Genomic DNA, 20,780 nt, shown 5'->3' with positions numbered 1-20,780 from the left:
TAACCAGTTGGTCTTGCTAGGAGGTGTTTTGTGCGTGGGAGAGGGCCAAGGGGCTTGGTACAGCTGACAATCCAACATATTCCTATTAAAACAGGGCAGAGTACTGAGTTTCTGGCCTGTTAAGGGCTGAGCAGAGTAGAAGCAAAGGCTTCTACATGACTGAAGATTCTCACTCTAGTAATAAGTGGGGGGATGGCCCAAACCTAGCCCATACCACATGCATTAGTCCTGGTCACTTTTCAGTTGACGGGCTGGGGAAGGGAGCTGGTTAGGGAAGACCTCAAATGTATTATCTGTGACTAAGACACAATTTTATATTAAGCATTGAAAAGCCCCCAGAAGGAAAACAAGAGTATAAAAGAGTTTAACTTATTTTAAGCTTCCTTATTTTTTGGCTTTCAGTTTTACTCTGATTTGGATCCACAAACTTTATCAGATCATCTGTGCTTGTGAACTTGGGTCTTTCTAGAGAGAAGCCAAGGGCTTAGCTCCATGATATCCAGTGCCTGTGGCACCCCAAACAGAACCATGTAGTAATTCATGTCTGTCATGCCATAGTATTGGAGGAGCACCCAACTGTGAGCATTGACCCATTTTAGGGGGATATTGGGTACATCTTGTACAGTTGAGCAATAAGCTTAAACAGGGGGTCAGTAGGCAGGTGTTTCAAAGCAAACTGTCACTGACAGGTATATTGTGGGTCAGTCTTCCTTAGTACTGCACAGCCATAGCCTGAGACAATCTGCCCTGAGTCAACTGTATTCCAGATGAAGTCTTGCCACAACACATCTTTGCCGACTTTTCTCTGCAGTTGCATTAGCCAGACAAGTACTTCCTCACTTGCAGGTCCATGAATAGGCCTCACTAGCCCATTCATGAATGCTGCAAAGTACAGGTAAGGGTCTGAAAGGGCATTGCCCACCAAGTGGCTGGTATGGGTACTAACATTGCCACCTTCTTGGTCACTGTGGATCGTGAGGTACATGTGCATGAGCTCAGTGAACTGAGTATAGCCTAACATGTTTGTGAAACTCAGTCCAACTTAGTGTCAATGGCCCCATTACTGCTACCTTCCTGGTGGATTCTGGTAGGATCTTTGCTGCAACACAAAGTAGCTTTGCAATCAGATGCATTCAGTCTTCGTAAATCAATTCCCAGTACTTGCTTGGTTGATACCCTCTGCATGTGTTTCAGCAAAGTTACTTTCACCATCGAGTACTATAATGGCTGTTCATGGAGACATGAGGTGTAGATACATAGAAAAATCGTCCAAGCATAGTGACCAAATGAGAAGCAGAGCTGTCCTCTTTGCCCACTCCTTTGAGAACCAATCTACCTGTTTCTCCTTTGGGATTCTTCCAGTTACCAGCAGCCAAAATAAGCCCTTGGATAGGGGTTCTTACCCACCCTTAGCGTAGGCAACAATTTCTGGCATCCAAGGATACTATGACCTTAGAAATGGATGCCTTCATCAAGATCAAGTATATGATGTTTCATGTACTGATCCCTTCATGCCTTTTATGGTGACACATTATATCCACAGTGATTTGGTCTACCACCATCTTGCCATGTTGCTGTCTGAAGGTCTTAATTCTGGCCTTCTCCTTAGGTATCAGGTCAGCCAATATGTCTTTCAACTTCATGGAGGAAGCACTGGCCTGCTAGGCAGCAAGAACAAGACAGGACGCATTCTTCACTCCCAAGACCCAGGAAGCCATAGTGAGTAAAGCCGTGGCAGGCCAACTTCAGGATCTGGTGGGGAAGGGAGGAGGGAAGAGAGATGCCACAGGAATGGGAACTGTAACACCAATGGGTGGGGAAGGTTGAAAGGAGACAGCTCACAGTATGTTTATTTATATTAACAGGGCTTCCAAATGTAGGCAGCTTTGGCTCAGTGCCTGTAGCTCAGTGCTTAGGGCACCAGCTACATACGTCAGGGCTGGCGGGTTCGAACCCAGCCCAGGCCTGCTAAATGACAGTGACAACAACAACAACAAAAAAAAAATAGCCAGGCACTGTGACAGGCACCTGTAGTCCCAGGTACTTGAGAGGCTGAGGCTAAAGAATTGCTTAAGCCCAAGAGTTTGAGGTTGCTGTGAGCTGTGACGCCATGGCATTCTACAGAGGGTATCATAGTGAGACTCTGACTCAAAAAAAAAAAAAAAATGTAGGCATCTTAGATCAGGAGATGGGGAACTAGATTGGCAATAAAGTGCTCTAAAATTCCAACTTCACTTCTGCTACTGATTGGCTGTGTGTGGTGGAGTAAGCCATTTGGTGTTGCTTTGCCTCACTCAACCCTTTGGCCTTATAAAATAGAATGAGAGTTCCACATAGGCAGACAAGTTCTTATTGTTTGATTTGAGTAATTCTTGGCTCCATGGCTGGTTTTTATTTAATAATAAAGCCCAGTTGGGGCAGTGCATCAATAGTCTCTCCTTCCTGCCCTCCCCTCAGCACCACACTACACACCCCAACCAGGGGCGGGAAACCTTTGGCCCCAATGCCACATGTGACCCTACAGATCCCCAAGTGCAGCCTCTTGCCTGAATCCAAACTTCACAGAACAGACCCCTTTATTAAATTACAGATCTGTTCTGTAAAATGTAGATTCAGTAAAAAGGCCACACTCCAAGATCCAGAAGGCCACATGTGGCCCCAATGTCTCCCAAACAAGGGTTTTTCTATAACCAATAGATTAATAACAACTATCCTTGAAACCAAATGGGTGGATAACTCACATATTCTGTTATTTTTGCATATTTATTCAAATAGTACCCACATGTCTTTTCTTAAGTTAGGCTGCCCAAACATATAGATGATTTCCGAGGACAATAAAGAGCTATAAAGGAGTGAAAAGAATGCCATAGAGATGATCAAGTGGAATCATGAGAAAAAATTTAAGAACTAAGGTTCTTTTTCCCACACAATGGAAAACTTATTTGGGATAAGGATGAGCTTATTGTAACTAGCTTCAATTGCTGGAGAGATAAAGGATAATGACTTCGATCCTTATCCCAGTAGCCATCTGAACCTGAAAACAGGACAAGAGTAGTAGTCATGAAAGAATTCATTACATTAGATACAAGCAGAGAGGTCTATTAAGATGCTAGGAAGGGAGTTTGCCTCTCTGCTCTTCTCTGTCCTGATCTGTTACAGCTATCTCAGAGTAAGACAACTGGATTATCCCTTCAGAGTTCAAGACCACTTCCCAGAGAAAAGCTTTCTCGCCTGAGTCTTAAATGTCTCCTGAAGAAACGTTGTACCTCCTTTGGTGTCTTATTTTAGGCTCTAAATTCTTGCAACAAGAACATAATAATGCAGAATAGAAACCCACTGTGCAGTTAGGCTCATTTCCTCTTTCCTCTGGGAAGAGAGGACAGATGATCACTATCTCTTGTGACATCCCTAACATACTAAATTCCTCTACTATTGTCTTTCTTTGCTTTTCTTCCCAACCCCCACCCCCACCCCCAGTTCTCACTAGGTCTATTTCCCAAAGCCTGAATTATTGTTCTTGCCCCTCTGGTTTTATGGTGAATGGTAATCCTGACACCTCCTGACCTCAAAAACTAAAGATTTCTTGGCCTTATCTTTTGTATTAAGAATTTAAATGCATGGAATGTCTGAGGAGAAATAAGTCATTGTTCTCTTCGTTTTTTTTTTTTTTTTTTTTTTGAGACAGAGTCTCACTCAGTTGCTATGGGATTGAGTGCTGTGGCGCCATAGCTCACAGCAATCTCAAACTCTTGGGCTCAAGTGATCCTCTTGTCTCAGCCTCCCAAGTAGCTGGGAGTACAGATGCCAACCACAGTGCCCAGCTAGTTGTTCTATTTTTGGTAGAGACAGGGCCTCACTCTTGCTCAGGCTGGTCTCAAACTCCTGAGCTCAGGTTATCCACTCACTTCAGCCTCCCAGAGTGCTTGGATTATAGGCATGAGCCACCATACTTGGCCCAAATAGGTCGTTTTTCTTCTGCAGATTACTAGTTGTAAGATTTCATTTAATAAAACCCAGTATATCAATTTTCTACTGAAACTACATTTTTGTGAGGCATGAAAAAATTTAATCCTGAAGTCTGTAGCTGTCAGAGAAATGAATGGCTCTTCTATTTTAAAATAGCTGTCAACAAATATGAGGACCGGGAATCTTTTTTCTCCTTCATGAACTGTCAGGCTTCTCTTTATGAATCTAGCTTGTTCCTGGTAGCTAAAGTGTTTTCTCATTTTCAGGAACTGGTGCAAACTTTAGTTGTTTCTCTACCTAGGGCTTAGAGTCCTATTGCCTAGGACTAAAAAGTATTCTGAGTTACATAGTCCTTAATGCAGAGAATTGAATTAAATTTTCTTTTACACTTATTTTCAAAGTATTTTATTGAGGTGAAATTCATATAATGTAAAATTAACCATTTTAAATGAACAATTCAGTGGGATTTAGTATATTCACAATGTTGTGCAACCACTATCAATATCAAATTCCAAAATATTTTTATCATCCATAGAGAAAGCCCATACCCACATACCACAAAGCCCTAGCAACCATCTGTCTGCTTTCTGTCTCTATGAATTTGTCTACTCTGGATATTTCTTTTTTTTTTTTTTAGACAGTTTCACTATGTCACCCTTGGTAGAGTGCCATGGTGTCACAGCTCACAGCAACCTCAAACTGTTGGGCTTAGGCAATTCTCTTGCCTCAGCTTCCCAAGTAGCTGGAACTACAAGTGTCCACCACAATGCCTGCCTATTTTTTTGTTGCGGCTGTTGTTGTTTAGCAGGCCCAAGCCGGTTAAACCCACCAGCCCCAGTGTATGTGGCTAGTGCCCTAACCACTCAGCTATGGGTGTCAAGTCCTATTCTGGATATTTCATATAAATGGAATCATCTAATGTGTGACTTTTTGTATGTGGCTTCTTTCCACTTAGTATAGTATCTTCAAGGTTCATTCAATTGTAGCGCTCATTTTTTTTTCTGGGTTATATTCTATTGTATGCATATACCACAATTTGTTTATCTCTTCATCCTTTGATGGACATCTGAGCTCTTTCTGCCTTTTGACTATTGTGAATACTGCTGCTATGAACATTAATGTACTAGTATTTATTTGAATACCTATTTTCAATTCTTTTGGGTATATAGAGTGAAATTGCTGAGCCATATGGTAATTTTATGTTTAACCTTTTAAGGAACTGCTAAACTATTTTCCTGTATTTATTTTTTAAGTAGAAAACCCACAGCATTAATGAAATGAACTTCTCTTAGTAAGGGAAATCTAGCCATCTGAACCTGAAATTTTTCTGAGGAATCAAAGGGCATATAGTTGGCAAGAAAAGCATTTTATCTGACTGACTCTTGCTCCTGGAAAGATAGAATCAAAGTACACTCTGAACAACAATAGCAACTACAACCTCCATAAAATACCAGGGTAAAAAATCTCAAATCAGTTTCAAAGTCCAGTTAAAATGTTTCCATGTTATTTCTCTGAGATCTTTGAATCAGCACAGATCTATTGCCCATGTTCCTACTAGAAGTAAACTCCATCACAATGAAGAGAATTGCTTTAAATGAAGAAGCCAATTCTGATGAGGTTTGTTCTGAGGAAAACCTGAAAAACAGTCTAAGGTTGGCAGAACCTGAGGGCACTGGTTGGGTCCCTTTCTTCCTATGGACATAGGAATCATACTTTGAATGTTTGACTAATTTTAGCAAATTAATTGCTATTTAATTATCATATAGAAAGACATCTGCCTATTTTCCCAGACACAGCTACTCTGTTACGGGTAAATTGGTACAAAGATTAATCTAGGGGGAGGAGCAAGATGGTGGCCGAGTAACAGCTTCTTTGCAACTAGGCCAGTGAGATTGGGGAGAGAAGACTCCAGGCATCTCTGGCTGGTGGGATCTGCCTAGAAATATCCCTTTGGGGACACAGTAAGACAGCGAGAGACTTCTGGACCACACGAGGAGGGCAAAAGCAGTGGAGAACTGGCAGGTGGGAGCCTGTGTTCATTAGGTCAGAGGCTGCCCACAGCTGTAACTACAGCAACCGTGAGATTACAACAGGGGGATTTGGGCACTTGGTTGTACTACCTTGGGAGAACCTGGGCGAGAGTGTGGATGACTTTAAGCATTGTCTGGGGCCCCAGACTGAGCCGCTGAGCCAGAAGGGAGCTAATATTGTTCATCTGTGGGCCACCCACATGGCCATTGTGGGAGAACTTCCCCTGCAGACCCTGTCCTCAGGGTTGCAGCACAAGGATGGGGTGGGAGACCTTGGGCCAGTAATCTAGTAACTGAGCACCCATCTCAGCAGGGACTGAGATGTGGAGATTTCAGTGTTTGGCAGATAACAGCCTTGGCCCTCAGGGGAATAGAGTGAGACAGGTTTTAGGGCACTGGATAAATTGGCAGCCACTTCAGGAGAGATCCCAGTGACAAGTCTTTCCTGGGAAAGCTTCTGCTTAGCCAAGGTTAACAGTTTTAAGTGTCTTTTAAGAGGGTTGAGGACAGATTTAGGGTCTCATCCCTGCAGGATTTAAGAAATCAGCAGAGGCCTCCAGTCTCCATCTTGTAAAGGTGTATCAGCATTGCGATTAACATCTCATACTCCAGAAGATCACCCATTTCCCAGACAATATTCAACAAGATATATATACTACTTTGTTTTTATTTTTGTTTGTTTGTTTATTTTATTTCAATATTTTCCCTCTAGATTTTTCTTTTACTCTTTTTTCTTTTTCTTTCTTTTCTTTCTTCATTTTTCTAGTTTAAATACAATTTTCCATTGTTGCCTTCTTTAACAATTAGAACTTCATTTTTCCTAGTGTTTCTGCCCCTATTATTTAGTTTCCCCCCCAATTTTACAGTGTAAGGTTTTTTATTTGGTTGGTTTGGTTTGATTTATAGTATTTTTGTCTTTCCTCTCTACTTGGTGGAGGTGGGGTACTATATCTGAACTGGCTGGCAAAGAGCTGCTGACCTCAAGGGAAACACCCAACCCAGCACCCCCAGAGGTTGGGGGTTTTTATGGTTGGGTCAGAGTACCCTACTATACACCTATATTACTCCTGTCTCCCTCTTTCTGCACTTCTCTTCAATATTCCCTTTTACTCACCCCCCTCCTTTCTCTTTTTTATTTCTTTCCTTTTTTAAATCTTTTTTCCCTTCTTGCTCTTCAATCTTCTCATCCTTCTGGTCCTGCACCAAAAGAACTCATCAAAACCTTAGGCCAAAGGCACAGTAAATAAAAGAGCAAGAGGAAGTGAAAGAAAAATTAGGGCAAGGAAACAGATAAAACACTCATGAGGAAGAATCAGCAGAAAAATCCTGGCAACATGTGAAAACCAGTCCAGAGCAACCCCTCACTCCCAGGGGACCGTGAGGTAGCTACTGCAGAGGATTCCACCTATAAAGAAATGATAGAAATGACAGAAAGGGAATTTAAAATACAGATGATGAAAACAATGGAGGAAATTGCTGAGAAATTAAAAAATCACCAAAAAATATGAAGGAAATTGCTGAGAAAGTGGAAAATAACCAAAGGAAATCCAAAAACAGAATCAAATAAGAGATGAACAACATGAAGAATATAGAAAGGCTATAGCAGAGCTGAAGGAACTGAAGGAGTCAATTAGGGAACTTGAAGATGCAATAGAAAGTATCAACAACAGGTTAGATGATGCAGAAGAAAGAATCTCAGAGGTAGAGGACAAAGCTCTTAAGATAAATCAGATAGTTAAAGAGGCAGAAAAGAAGAGAGAGAAAGCAGAACATTCACCAACAGAATTATGGGACTTTATGAAGCTTTTCAATATACGAGTTATAGGAATCCCGGAAGGGGAAGAATGCTCCAGAGGAATAGAAGCCATTCTAGAGAATATTATAAATGAAAATTTCCCAAATATCACCAAAGATTCTGACACACTCCTTTCAGAGGAATATCCGACCCCAGGTCACCTCAACTCAAATAGAGCCTCTCCAAGACACATTGTGATGAACCTGTCCAAAGTCAAGACAAAAGAAAAGATTTTACAAGCTGCCAGGAGTAAGTGCCAATTGACCTACAGGGGAAAATCCATCAGGGTGACCACAGACTTCTCTAATGAAACTTTTCAAGCAAGAAGACAATGGTCATCTACCTTTAATCTACTTAAACAGAACAATTTCCAGCCTAGAATTCTATATCTCGCTAAGGCAAGCTTTAAAATTGACAGAGAAATTAAATCTTTTACTGATATGCAAACATTGAGGCAATTTGCCACAACAAGACTAGCTCTACAGGAAATACTTCAACCTGTTCTACACACTGACCATCACAATGGACCACCAGCAAAGTAAGCACCAAGAAATTAAAGGACAGAACATAGCTTCCACAATGATGCAAAAGACAAAACTAAACAATGGACTTTCACAAAATAAGATTAATAGAACATTACCACACTTATCAATTATCTCAATAAATGTTAATGGCTTGAATTCCCCACTGAAGAGGCATAGATTAGTTGATTGGATTTAAAAAACACAAGCCATACATTTGCTCTCTGCAGGAAAAACACCGAGCCTCAAAAGACAAATTAAAACTCAGAGTTAAGGGTTAGAAGACAAATTTTCAGGCAAACAGAATTCAAAAAAAAAGAGGGATTGCAATCTTATTTTCAGATACATGTGCATTAAAGCAACTAAAGTCAAAAAAGACAAAGATGGTCACTTCATATTGGTCAAGGGAAAAATACAATAAGACATTTCAATTATAAACATTTATGTGTCCAAATTAAATGCTCCCAGGTTCTTGAAACAGACCTTACATAGTCTGAGCAATGTGATATCCTATAACACCATAATAATGGGGGACTTTAACACTCCTCTCACAGAGCTGGACAGATCCTCTAAACAGAAATTAAACAAAGATATAAAGGACTTAAACAAGACCCTAGAACAGACATATATAGAACACTCCATCCCAAAGATAAAGAATATACAATCTTATCATCACCCCATGGAACATTCTCCAAAATCAATCATATCCTAGGACACAAAACGAACCTCAACAGAATCAAAAGAATTGAAATTTTACCTTGTATCTTCTCAGACCACAGTGCACTAAAGGTGGAACTCAACTCCAACAAAAACATTGAACCCTACACAAAGGCGTGGATATTAAACAACCTTATGCTGAATGACAGTTGGGTGCAGGAAGAAATAAAAGAAGAAATCATTAACTTCCTTAAGCACAAAAACAATGAATACACAAGCTGCCAAAACCTGTGGGATATTGCAAAAGCAGTTTTGAGAGGAAAATTTATCACTTTAGATGCCTACATTCAAAAAACAGAAAGAGAGCACATCAACAAACTCACAAGCCATCTTATGGAATTGGAATAAGAAGAACAACCTAAGCCGAAACCCAGTAGAAGAAAAGAAATCTCCAAAATTAAATCGGAGATCAATGAAATTGAAAACAAAAGAATCATTCAGAAAATTAATGAAACAAGGTTTTTTGAAAAAATAAATAAAATAGATAAAACTTTGGCCAGAATAACTAGAAATAGGAAAGTAAAATCACTAGTAACCTCAATCAGAAATGATAAAGGGGGAAATAACAACTGATGCCACAATGATATAAGAGATATCTCTGAATATTACAAGAGACTCTATGCCCAGAAATTTGACGATGTGAAAGAAATGGATCAATATTTGGAATCATACCCTCTCCCTAGACTTAGCCAGGAAGATATAGATTGCCTGAACAGACCAATTTCAAGCACTGACATCAAAGAAACAACAAAAAGTCTCCCAACAAAAAAATGCCCTGGTCCGGATGGTTTCACACCAGAATTCTATCAAACCTTCACAGAAGATCTTATTCCCATACTACAGAAATTATTCCCAAAAATTGAGGAGAAAGGAATCTTCTCTAACACGTTCTATGAAGCAAACATCACCCTGATACCAAAACCAGGAAAAGACCCAACTAAAAAGGAGAACATCAGACCTATTTCACTCATGAATATAGATGCAAAAATTCTCAACAAAATCCTAGCCAATAGATTACAGTTTATCATCAAAAAAGTCATACTTCATGATCAAGTAGGTTTCATCCCAGGAATGCAAGGCTGGTTTAACATACGCAAATCCATAAACCTCATTCACCATATCAACAGAAGCAAAAAAAAAAAAAAGACCATATGATCCTCTCAATAGATGCAGAAAAAACATTTGATAAAATCTAGCATCCTTTTCTAATTAGAACACTGAAGCGTACAGCCATATGTGGCACATTTCTTAAACTGATCAAAGCTATCCATGACAAACCCACAGCTAATATCTTACTGAATGGAGTAAAACTGAAAGCTTTTCCACTTAGAACTAGAACCAAACAAGATTGCTCTCTGTCGTCATTACTATTCAACATAGTGCTAGAAGTTCTAGTCAATACAATTAAGCAAGACAAGGAAATAAAGGGCATCCAAATGGGAGCAGAGGAGGTCAAACTCTCCCTCTTTGCTGATGATATGATCGTATATTTAGAGAACTCCAAAGACTCAACCACAAGACTCCTGGAAGTCATCAAAAAATACAGACATTTTTAATGTCTCAGGATATAAAATCAATGTCCACAAGTCAGTAACCTTTGTACACGCCAATAACAGCCAAGATGAGAGGCTAATTAAGGACACAACTCCCTTCACCATAGCTTCAAAGAAAATGAAATACCTAGAAATATACCTAACAAAAGATGTGAAGGACCTCTATAAAGAAAATTATGAAACCCTAAGAAAGGAAATAGCAGAGGATATTAACAAATGAAAGTACATACCGTGCTCATGGCTGGGAAGAATCAACATTATTAAAATGTCTATACTTCCCAAAGCAATCTACCTATTCAATGTCATCCCTATTAAAATACCAACATCATACTTTCAAGACTTGGAAAAAATGATTCTGCATTTTGTATGGAACCAGAACAAAACCCATGTAGCTAAGGCAGTTCTTAGTAAGAAAAACAAAGCTGGGGGCATCAACATACCAGATTTTAGGCTGTACTACAAGGCCATAGTGGTCAAGACAGCAAGGTACTGGCACAAAAATAGAGACATAGACATTTAGAATCAAATAGAAAACCAGGAAATGAAACTAATATCTTACAACCACCTAATCTTTGATAAACCAAACAAGAACATACACTGGGGGAAAGACTCCCTATTCAATAAATGGTACTGGGAAAACTGGGTATCCACATGTAAAAGACTGAAACTGGACCTGCATCTTTCTCTACTCACAAAAATTGATTCAGGATGGATAAAGGATTTAAATTTAAGGCATGAAACAATAAAAATCCTCAAAGAAAGCATAAGAAAAATACTGGAAGATATTGGCCTTGGGAAAGACTTCATGAAGAAGACTGCCATGGCAATTGCAACAACAACAAAAATAAACAAATGGGACTTCATTAAACTGAAAAGCTTCTGTACAGCTAAGGAGACAACAACCAAAGCAAAGAGACAACCTACACAATGGGAAAGGATATTTGCATATTTTGAATCAGACAAAAACTTGATAACTAGGATCTATAGAGAACTCAAATTAATCCACATGAAAAAAGCCAACAACCCCATATATCAATGGGGAAGAGAGATGAATAGAACCTTCTCTCAAAAAGACAGACAAATGGCTAGCAAACTTATGAAAAAAATGCTTATCATTCCTAATTATTAGAGAAATGCAAATCAAAACCACCGTGAGCTATCATAACCCCACCAAGAATGGCCCACATCACAAAATCTCAAAACTGCAGATGCTAGCTCAGCTGTGGAGAGAAAGGAACACTTTTACACTGTTGGTGGGACTGCAAACTAATACAACCTTTTTGGAAGGAAGTATGGAGAACCCTCAAAGAACTCAAGCTAGACCTCCCATTTGATCCTGCAATCCCATTACTGGGCATTTACCCAGAAGGAAAAAAATCCTTTTATCATAAGGACACTTGCACTAGACTGTTTATGGCAGCTCAATTTACATGTGGAAAACAGCCTAAATGCCTCCCAACCCAGGATTGGATTAACAAGCTGTGGTGTATATATACCATGGAATACTATTCAGCCATTAAAAGAAATGGAGACTTTACATCCTTTGTATTAACCTGGATGGAAGTGGAAGACATTATTCTTAGTAAAGCATCGCAGAATGGAGAAGCATGAATCCTATGTATTCAATTTTGATATGAGGACAATTAATGACACGGTGGGGACGGGGGAAGGAAAGAGAGGAGAAAGAGAGAAGGAGGGAGAGGGTGGGAAAAAGAAAGAGCAGAGAGAAGGAAGGAAGGAGGGGGTGGGGTCTTGGTGTGTGACACACCTTTGGGGGCAAGGCACAATTGTAAGAGGGACTTTACCTAACAAATGCAATTGGTGTAACCTGGTTTCTTGTACTCTCAGTGAATCCCCAACAACAACAACAACAACAAAAAGATTAATTTGCTTATTGTAGAAATAGACTGGACATTAAAATGTTCATCCCTTATGTTCAGTTTTCAGAATATTCCTATAGATATTGCCTTTCATAACATTGATGTTGAAGATGCAGTGAATCCTTGAATGATACATACATATATCTATCCTATAGTGCCACTGATACAGGGTTCTTCCATTTGGGGATGAACAGAGATCCCTATTTTGTAGGCCTGAGCAAACAGACTTTTTTTCCAAAATGCACTCTCTGAATACAAGCAGGATTTCATCTGGATGGCCCATGTTGGAGTGGAAAGCATACATTCTGCTGCTTTACCTGAGGCAGGAACTAAGAGGACCTAATTTGTTTGCTAATACATTCATTCACTAATGAACATATCAGGGATGTTTTTGTCTGCTAACTCCTCACCAAGTGTGATTTTTTACTCCTAAAATCTCCCTGCTTACATGCAGGTATATGAACCCTGAGACAAAAGACCCACGCAGGTCTTCCCATTTGGAAATTTCCCCACCTCCACTGCTAGAGGCTTTGTTGCCCTTCTCTCTATGTACTTCTCCATAAAATGAACTTTGTCTTGATCTGTGGTTTCATTCTTGAATCTCTAAGACCAAGGACACGTTGTAGAAAAATACTGGTAACATATTTGGGGGCACATCCAGGATTTGAGATTTCTCCCCCCCACCCCACCTGTGGTAAGTAATGGGACCACTGCTTGACTCTATCCTGTTTTTTTCTATAATCATGATAATGGAGATTGAAAATTTGGGCACCCATCAGCCCCTAAAGCACTTAGCACAGCTGCCAAACTTCAAGTCACAGGTGACAGGCTACTGTAGGAAGAACCTTCAAATCCCTCTCAGTTCCAACAGGGAATGCAGTTCCTGAGAAGGTCACAGCTCTCTCTATGAAGGGAGCAGAGCAAAGGAGCCCAAAGGAATGTTGGAAGGCTTTGAACCCATTCTGTTTCCACTATCTTTCCCTGGTTGAGAGCCAAAGAGTGAACAGAAGCAGTACCCAGAGGTCCTGGGATCCCCAGCAGTGGTTGTGACCCCATAGCACTGGGAAGCCTTCTGGAAAAATTCCTCTAAGTGTGAACTCCCAGCTCTTTTACTGTTGGCCCATGTCTCCTGGGTCCTAAGCCTCTTTGCTTGTGTATACAAAGCCTTGCTACCGAGTAGTCATATTTGGTAATGAAATTTCCTTAGCTCTTTCAAAAGGAAAAAAGCCTTAAGAAAGGCTACAAGATGGCCTTTGAAAAGGACCAGGTACCCCACAGAGAGGAGGGTACCTTTGAAAAGCCTATGTGAATTTTTTTTTTTTGGAGACATATTCTCACTTTGTCACCCTCCGTAGAGTACCATGGTGTCATTAGCTCACAGCAACCTCAAACTCTTGGGCTCAAGAGATTCTCTTGCCTCAGCCTCCCAAGTAGCTGGGACTACAGGCACCCGCTACAATGCCCAGCTTTTTTTTTTTTTTTTTTATTAAATCATAGCTGTGTACATTAATGTGATCATGGGACACCATACACTAGTTTCATAGACTGTTGACACATTTTCATCACACTGGTTAACATAGCCTTCCTGGCATTTTCTTAGTTACTGTGCTAAGACATTTACATTCCACATTTACTAAGTTTCACATATACCCTAGTAAGATGCACCGCAGATGTAATCCCACCAATCCCCCTCCCTCTGCCCACCTCCCCCCTCCCTCCCCTCCCATTCCCCCTTCCCCCTATTCTTAGGTTGTAACTGGATTATAGCTTTCCTGTGAAAGCCATAAATTAGTTTCATAGTAGGGCTGAGTACATTGGATACCTTTTCTTCCATTCTTGGGATACTTTACTAAGAAGAATATGTTCCAGCTCCTTCCATATAAACATGAAAGAGGTAAAGTCTCCATCTTTCTTTAAGGCTGCATAATATTCCATGGTGTACATATACCACAATTTATTAATCCATTGTGGATCAATGGGCACTTGACACCCAGCTATTTTTAGAGATGAGGTCTTACTCTGGCTTAGGCTGGTCTCGAACTTGTGAGCTCAGGCAATCCACCCACCTCAGCCTCACATAGTGCTAGGATTACAGCCACGAGCCACCATGCCGGGCTCACCTGTGTGAAATTTTGAGAAGTATTCTTAAACGGAACTCTGAGAATTATTCTCAGCTGCCTCTATTACTCAAGGGAGGTACAAAAATTCTTCAGTTTTAAAAGCATTAAAGATTAAAAATTATCAGTTTATGTGCAATTTCTCAGAAGGCCAAATTATTTTAGAGTGTAAATTCGTTACTCAAATGGCTCCAGACATTAGGAGGAACTTAGAAAATTGGCTCTATGTCCTGACCCTAACTAGAAAAAGCCTCCTAAACAAAAGCCACATAAGTGTTTATAATTAAACCAGGAAAAAAGGAGAGAAGGAAAAAAACAGGAGCTCTAATCCAATGGTGCAGCCTGATAGGCAGGCCTCATCTGACATACAGAGGTAACTTACAGAGATCAGCCTATCCCCAAGAAGTCAAGGCCTCAGGGAATGGAAACTCTTTCGGCCTCTAAACTTAATCACTGCCTGAGAGCCCTACATAGAAAACCAGAAGGTAAGTTTCTTCTAACTGTGCTTCTCTCAAGTCCTGGGTTCTTAAATCCAAGTCTATAACTATCAAGGGGGTATCTAAAAGACTGTTTACCAAATTTTCTCTCAACTTGTATAGTTAAAGAAATGGGCTATTTTCTTGTGTCTTTTTAGTCATGCCTAAAAGCCTTAATAACTCCACTCTTAAAAATACATACTGGTTAGACTGGGTGCAGTGGCTCATGCCTGAAATCCTAGCATTGTGGGAGACTGAGGTGGGTGGATTGCCTGAGCTCACAGGTTTGAGACCAGCCTGAGCCAGAGCAAGATCTCGTCTCTAAAAATAGCCGGGTGTTGTGGTAGGTGCCTTGTAGTCCCAGCTACTTGGGAGGCTGAGGCAAAAGAATTGCTTGAGCCCAGGAGTTTGAGGTTGCTGTGAGCTATGATGCTATGGCACTCTACCGAGGGCAACAAAGTGAGACTCTGTCTCAAAAAAAAAAAAAAAAGTGTGTATACACACACACACATATACTGGTTAAAGCAGAAACAGCAATTTATGTAAATATGGGACTGGATCCCCATTAAAAATAAATATTAAGGCTTGGCCCTTATGGCTCAAGCAGCTAAGGTGCCAGCCACATACACCTGAGCTGGAGGGTTTGAATCCAACCTGGGCCTGCCAAACAACAAAGCGGCTGCAACCAAAAATAAAAATAAAAAAATAAATAGCTGGGCGTTGTGGCGGGCACCTGTTGTCCCAGCTACTTGGGAGGCAGAGGAAGGAGAATCACTTGAGCCCAGGAGTTGGAGATTGCTGTGAGCTGTGATGTCACAGCACTGTACCCAAGGTGACAGCTTGAGGCTCTGCTCAAAAAAACAAAACAAACAAACAAAAAAAACTATTAACCTTAAAGGTATGAACAAACAAAAAGAACAAACATATGTTCAACCTGTTTGTATTTAAGTTTTAAAATCTCACTTTTTTACCTCTTGCCACAGTTAAAAGTGGCAGACCCATACTCATCCCCCCCAAGTGATACCATAAGAGAACCTAAAACACCTTCTTTCACATCTGGACATCAACTCAAGACCGGTAGATGGTAAAGAAATGACTATAGCACACATCCCTCTCCTCCTCACAATTTTTGACTCTAGGAACTTGGAGAAAAGGCCAAGATATAATACTCTTTTCAATGAGATGAAAATGTTTGGACTTACTTAACTAAAGATGTCTAATTCTGTCTTACAAAAGGACACCATATAAATCAAATGTCTATGTTTTTTATCTGCCTCAAAATAGTTAATACCTGAAGGAAATTATGTAAAGTTCTCAGATTACTCCAGCTCCTTTATTGATTTAACTAATAGCCTGCTCCAATATTATAAGACTAAAAATCCTAAAGGATGACTTTTGCTGTATGGGCAACGGGTTTCTCTTATGTTCCAACTAATGCCAGTAAGGAACCCTGTTCTCTAGGGAAATTAGCACCTTTTTTGCCTAAAACTGGGAACCTGAATAACATCCCAGCTGGAAAAGCCCTCCAGGCTCAAGACTGTCAAAATAATACCCTGTTTCCCCCGAAAATAAGACCTACTTACAGGAAAGATAAGATGTCCCCTGAAAATAAGACCTAGCGCATCTTTGGGAGCACCCCTTAAAATAAGACACTGTCTTATTTTCGGGAAAACAGGGTACTTACCTATTCAGCCTGGCTGAATGTATTTCCTTGTCTTTATTTGTGATGCCAACTTTGGTAACTAAATTAAATGATGAAGTAGGTCAACTAGCTTCTGCCATAATAAATGCCTTGAATGCCAACTCACAAGCTTGTCAATGCTCTAAACATAGAACTTAGACAAGTCCTAGAAACTATCTTAGAAAACAAAGCAGCCATTAATTGTTTACTTATAAAATATAATCATAGATTTACAGAATTTAAAGGAATGTACTGTTTTAATTCATTGTTTTCTTGGTTACCTAATTCAGGTTGGTTAAAAGGATTAGTTATGGGTGTAGGAATTATTCTTACTTTAGAATTGTTTATTGTTGCATCCAATGTACTCTACGTTTTACGTCCCACTGCAACTGTTGTTCTTCTAGTTATCATAAGATTAAAAACTCGGGATCATGAGCAGTCCAAAGTTCCATTTACTGGGACCCTTGCATCATCCTTCTCCAAGGAATCCCTAACTGCCCCCCTTTTTGTCATAGTCCAAAATCAGCAGTAAGCAGTTTGGAGCAAATCAATGACCCTTTTTCCCTAACAGCAGTTAGAGCTTCTTACTCAGAGAGAAAAAAATTGATACAGGGTTCCCCAATTCAGGGCTGGACACAGACCCTCATTTTCTAGGCCTAAGCAAACAGACTTTTTTTCCAAACCGCACTCTCTGAACACAATCAGGATTTCATCTGGAGGGCCCCTCCTGGAGTGGAAAATATTCACTAGGCTGCTTTGCCTGAGGCAGGAACCTGAGGACCTAATTTGTTTGCTAATACATTCATTCACTAATCAACATGCCAGGGATGTTTTTGTCTGCCACCTCCTCACCAAGTGTGATTTTTAATCCTAAAATCTCCCTGCTCACACACAGGTATATGAACCCACAGACAAAAGACCCACGCAGATCTTCCCATTTGGGAATTTCTCCCCCTCCCTCCTGGAGGCTTTGTTGCCCTTTTCTCTGTGTACTCTCTGTAAAATCAATTTTGTCCTGTCACTTATTCACATGTTCTGTGGTTTCATTCTTGAATCTCCAAGATCAAGGACCTGAGGGAGAAAGAAACTGGTAATTACCACAATAAAAGGCTATAAGAAACAACTCACCATTTCTATAACCCTACGCTTGATTAAGCTTTCCTGGTCATGGTGCGGGATGGAATTACAACCATAACATAGTTAAGATGGAATGGATTAGAAACAAAAACATTCTTCTTTTTGAAGGTTTTGTTCAAGTCAGAATAATTAAAATAATATGCCCAAAAAGCATGCCCAGAAAATGATTTCATCCATGTTAGAGCTTGCCGTTTTGTAATTCAGAATTACTCCTCAAAATTACAACTCTGTTACAGTACAAGTGGCATGGTTGCCAGAAAATGAATTCTCAGAAAACCCTAGCTAGCCCAAATAGAGGAACTGTCCCTTGGCTGCTAGATGTCCTTAATAGTTCAGCCCTGATCCTTGACATTATGCTGCCTGAGTCACATGCTCTTGGAAAAGACGATGTTAGGTTTAACTGGAAAGGTCAGAAGAGGAGGGAGGGCAGTTTGAGGCTAGGCAGATGTACTCTTTGGTCAAATAGCTTAGGAACCAGATTAGGGAGAAAAGACTCTGGAGTCTCACTGTCCTTGTGGAGAAAATAACTTCTCCTTGAGAAGGGCTCAAAAATTCCTGAGAAGAGAGTAATGATTATGATTGTGGAGAAACAAAATGTCATTGAAGTGGAATTTTTGAACCCAGTTATACATAATGGTCATAAAGACAGGAGAAAGCCTGACACTTGAGGATTAAAAAATGTTTAGGAATATTTGGGTCATAGAAGAATTTCTATTTAAACCTTAAGTCTCAGTCTCTCTTTATCCCAGATTATCACTTTAAGATACTAGAGTGGTTAGACTCCTAAAATTTTATTAACATATTCCAAGGATACTAAAAATTATTCTTTGTGTAAGAGTTGATATTCATCTTTCAGTAATGTATGTTTTTGAGCTATTGTAAAGTACTTAAGATAGTAAATTATCTTTGACATTAAAAAAAAAAATCTTGGGAAATGCATCTGATCCAAGTTAGTAACTCACTGCAGTATGTTTGGATAATGCCTGGGTTCACTGCCCACATAACCTGAGCCCAGCCTCCACATTATATTAGAGATTGTCAGGTGATTTCCTTTCAGTCGGTACACAAGGCCCTTCCTTCTCTTGACAGAGCAGAGGACAAGTTCTTGGTAAATGTGCAAGACTCATATGACTAGTGAGAGTTAGTTTGGCCCCTAATGAAATTCTAAGTTAGTCCCATTAAACTAAAATAGGAATCAGGTCATCACATCAACACTTGTGAAAGTCTCAAGAACTAATTCTATCTATAATACAAAGAAAATGAATTGCAGAACCTCAATGAAAACGAAAATCCATTAATGTTGCCGTACTCACCTAATCCCACATTCAGATATGAGCAGCAGTATCAAGAAAGTTTGTGTAAGAGAAGCCTGGTTTCTCCAGTATCAAACTCAAAAGGTCAGGAATGTGTTTCACCTTCCATCAATAAACCTACTATCAATTCACCAGACATGGAGTTTACCTAACCATTTAGAAGCTATTTCTGTAACCCGTGTATTCCCAGCTTCACAGTCTATGACTACAGCAGAAAGTATTCTTCCATTTCATACCAAAAATATCACGGTATTCTCTTCTACCAGTCCATCTGCTAGAAAGTCACCTCTCTCAAAGTGCTTTCAATTACCTCTGAAACCACCTTACATATGCTCTAAAACAGAGTTTTCCCAGGCTTCCCCTATGGACTTCTCAACTCACTGCTTTGACCTCCAGGAAAGCTTTGGTACCATGGAACCAGTTTTCCTTTCTTCAGCCTAGGAAAAAGAAATTTTTGCTTTGGTACAAAGAGGACGTCTTGATAATGCTTCCCACTTTTTTGTTGGGGCTAGAATGCAGATACAATACATTTTAGGCCTAAGGGTTCCTTACCTGGAATTCCTACCAAAATATACTGGTTATTTTCTTCTATGAACTGCTGTTGTTCCTGCTGCCATTCTTGACAAAAACAGAAGCTTGGCATTACTGCCACCCTGGGGACAGCTCACCAGCATGAGCCTGCTTTAGACCTTTTCATACCTCAAAGTCCAGGACTAAATGGATCCCTACTCCAGAAAGAAGGTGAAATCCCCCCTTCTACAGTCCATTTATTTCCCACTTGGGGATTATTCACTTCCCATTGTGACTGATAGTGGAAACATCCATTCTCTGAAAAGAAAAACCTACTCCCACCCAACCATCTATCCATCCCAACAGGTGACCCTTGGCTCCAATAATACAATCTCAAAATTATCTAACATTGGTCCATTTCCCAAAGTCAAGGTTAGTTTCTATTGACCATGGTGACTTTGTTGTTGTTGGGTTTTTTGTTTGTTCTTACATCTCTTTTAATGATTAAAAATTATACGAACTTGATCTTCTAAATTACTCGAAATTGCCATTGTGGCTCTAAGAACATTTTTTTCCCCTGAAAGTCTTTTTTTTTTCTTTTTGAGACAGAGTCTCACTATGTCACCCTCAGTAGAGTGCTGTGGCGTCACAGCTCACAGCAACCTCAAACTCTTGGGCTTAAGCGAGTCTCTTGCCTCAGCCTTGCAAGTAGCTGAGACTACAGGCGCTGTTTTTTGTTGTTGTTGCAGTTGTCATTGTTGCTTTAGCTGGCCTGGGCTGGGTTCAAACCCACCAGCCTTGGTGTATGTGGCTGCCACTGCAACCACTGTGCTATAGGCTCTGAGCCCTGAAAGACTTTTTTTTTTCCTTGCTTTTTCACCCTTTGTAGAGTGCCATGATGTCATAGCTCATAGCAACCTCAAACTCTTGGGTTCAAGTGATCCTCTTGCCTCAGCCTCCCAAGTAGCTTGGACTACAGGAGCCCATCACAATGCCTGGCTATTTTTTAAGGAGGGGTCTCAGTATTGCTCAGACTGGTCTTGAACTCCTGGGCTCAGGCAATTCACCTGTCTTGGCCTCCCAC

The 20,780-nt window shown here is 40.2% G+C and overlaps 1 pseudogene; it reads right to left on the bottom strand.

Moving 5' to 3' along the window:
* Positions 1-364: 364 nt before the first annotated feature.
* Positions 365-19,829, bottom strand: LOC128584315 (citrate synthase, mitochondrial-like; annotated as a pseudogene).
* Positions 19,830-20,780: the final 951 nt, after the last annotated feature.

Source organism: Nycticebus coucang, chromosome 4 (assembly GCF_027406575.1).
Source record: "Nycticebus coucang isolate mNycCou1 chromosome 4, mNycCou1.pri, whole genome shotgun sequence".
NCBI classification, from domain to species: Eukaryota; Metazoa; Chordata; class Mammalia; order Primates; family Lorisidae; genus Nycticebus; species Nycticebus coucang.
The sequence above is the reverse complement of the archived record's forward strand: the minus strand, read 5'-3'. Positions and strand labels throughout refer to the sequence as shown.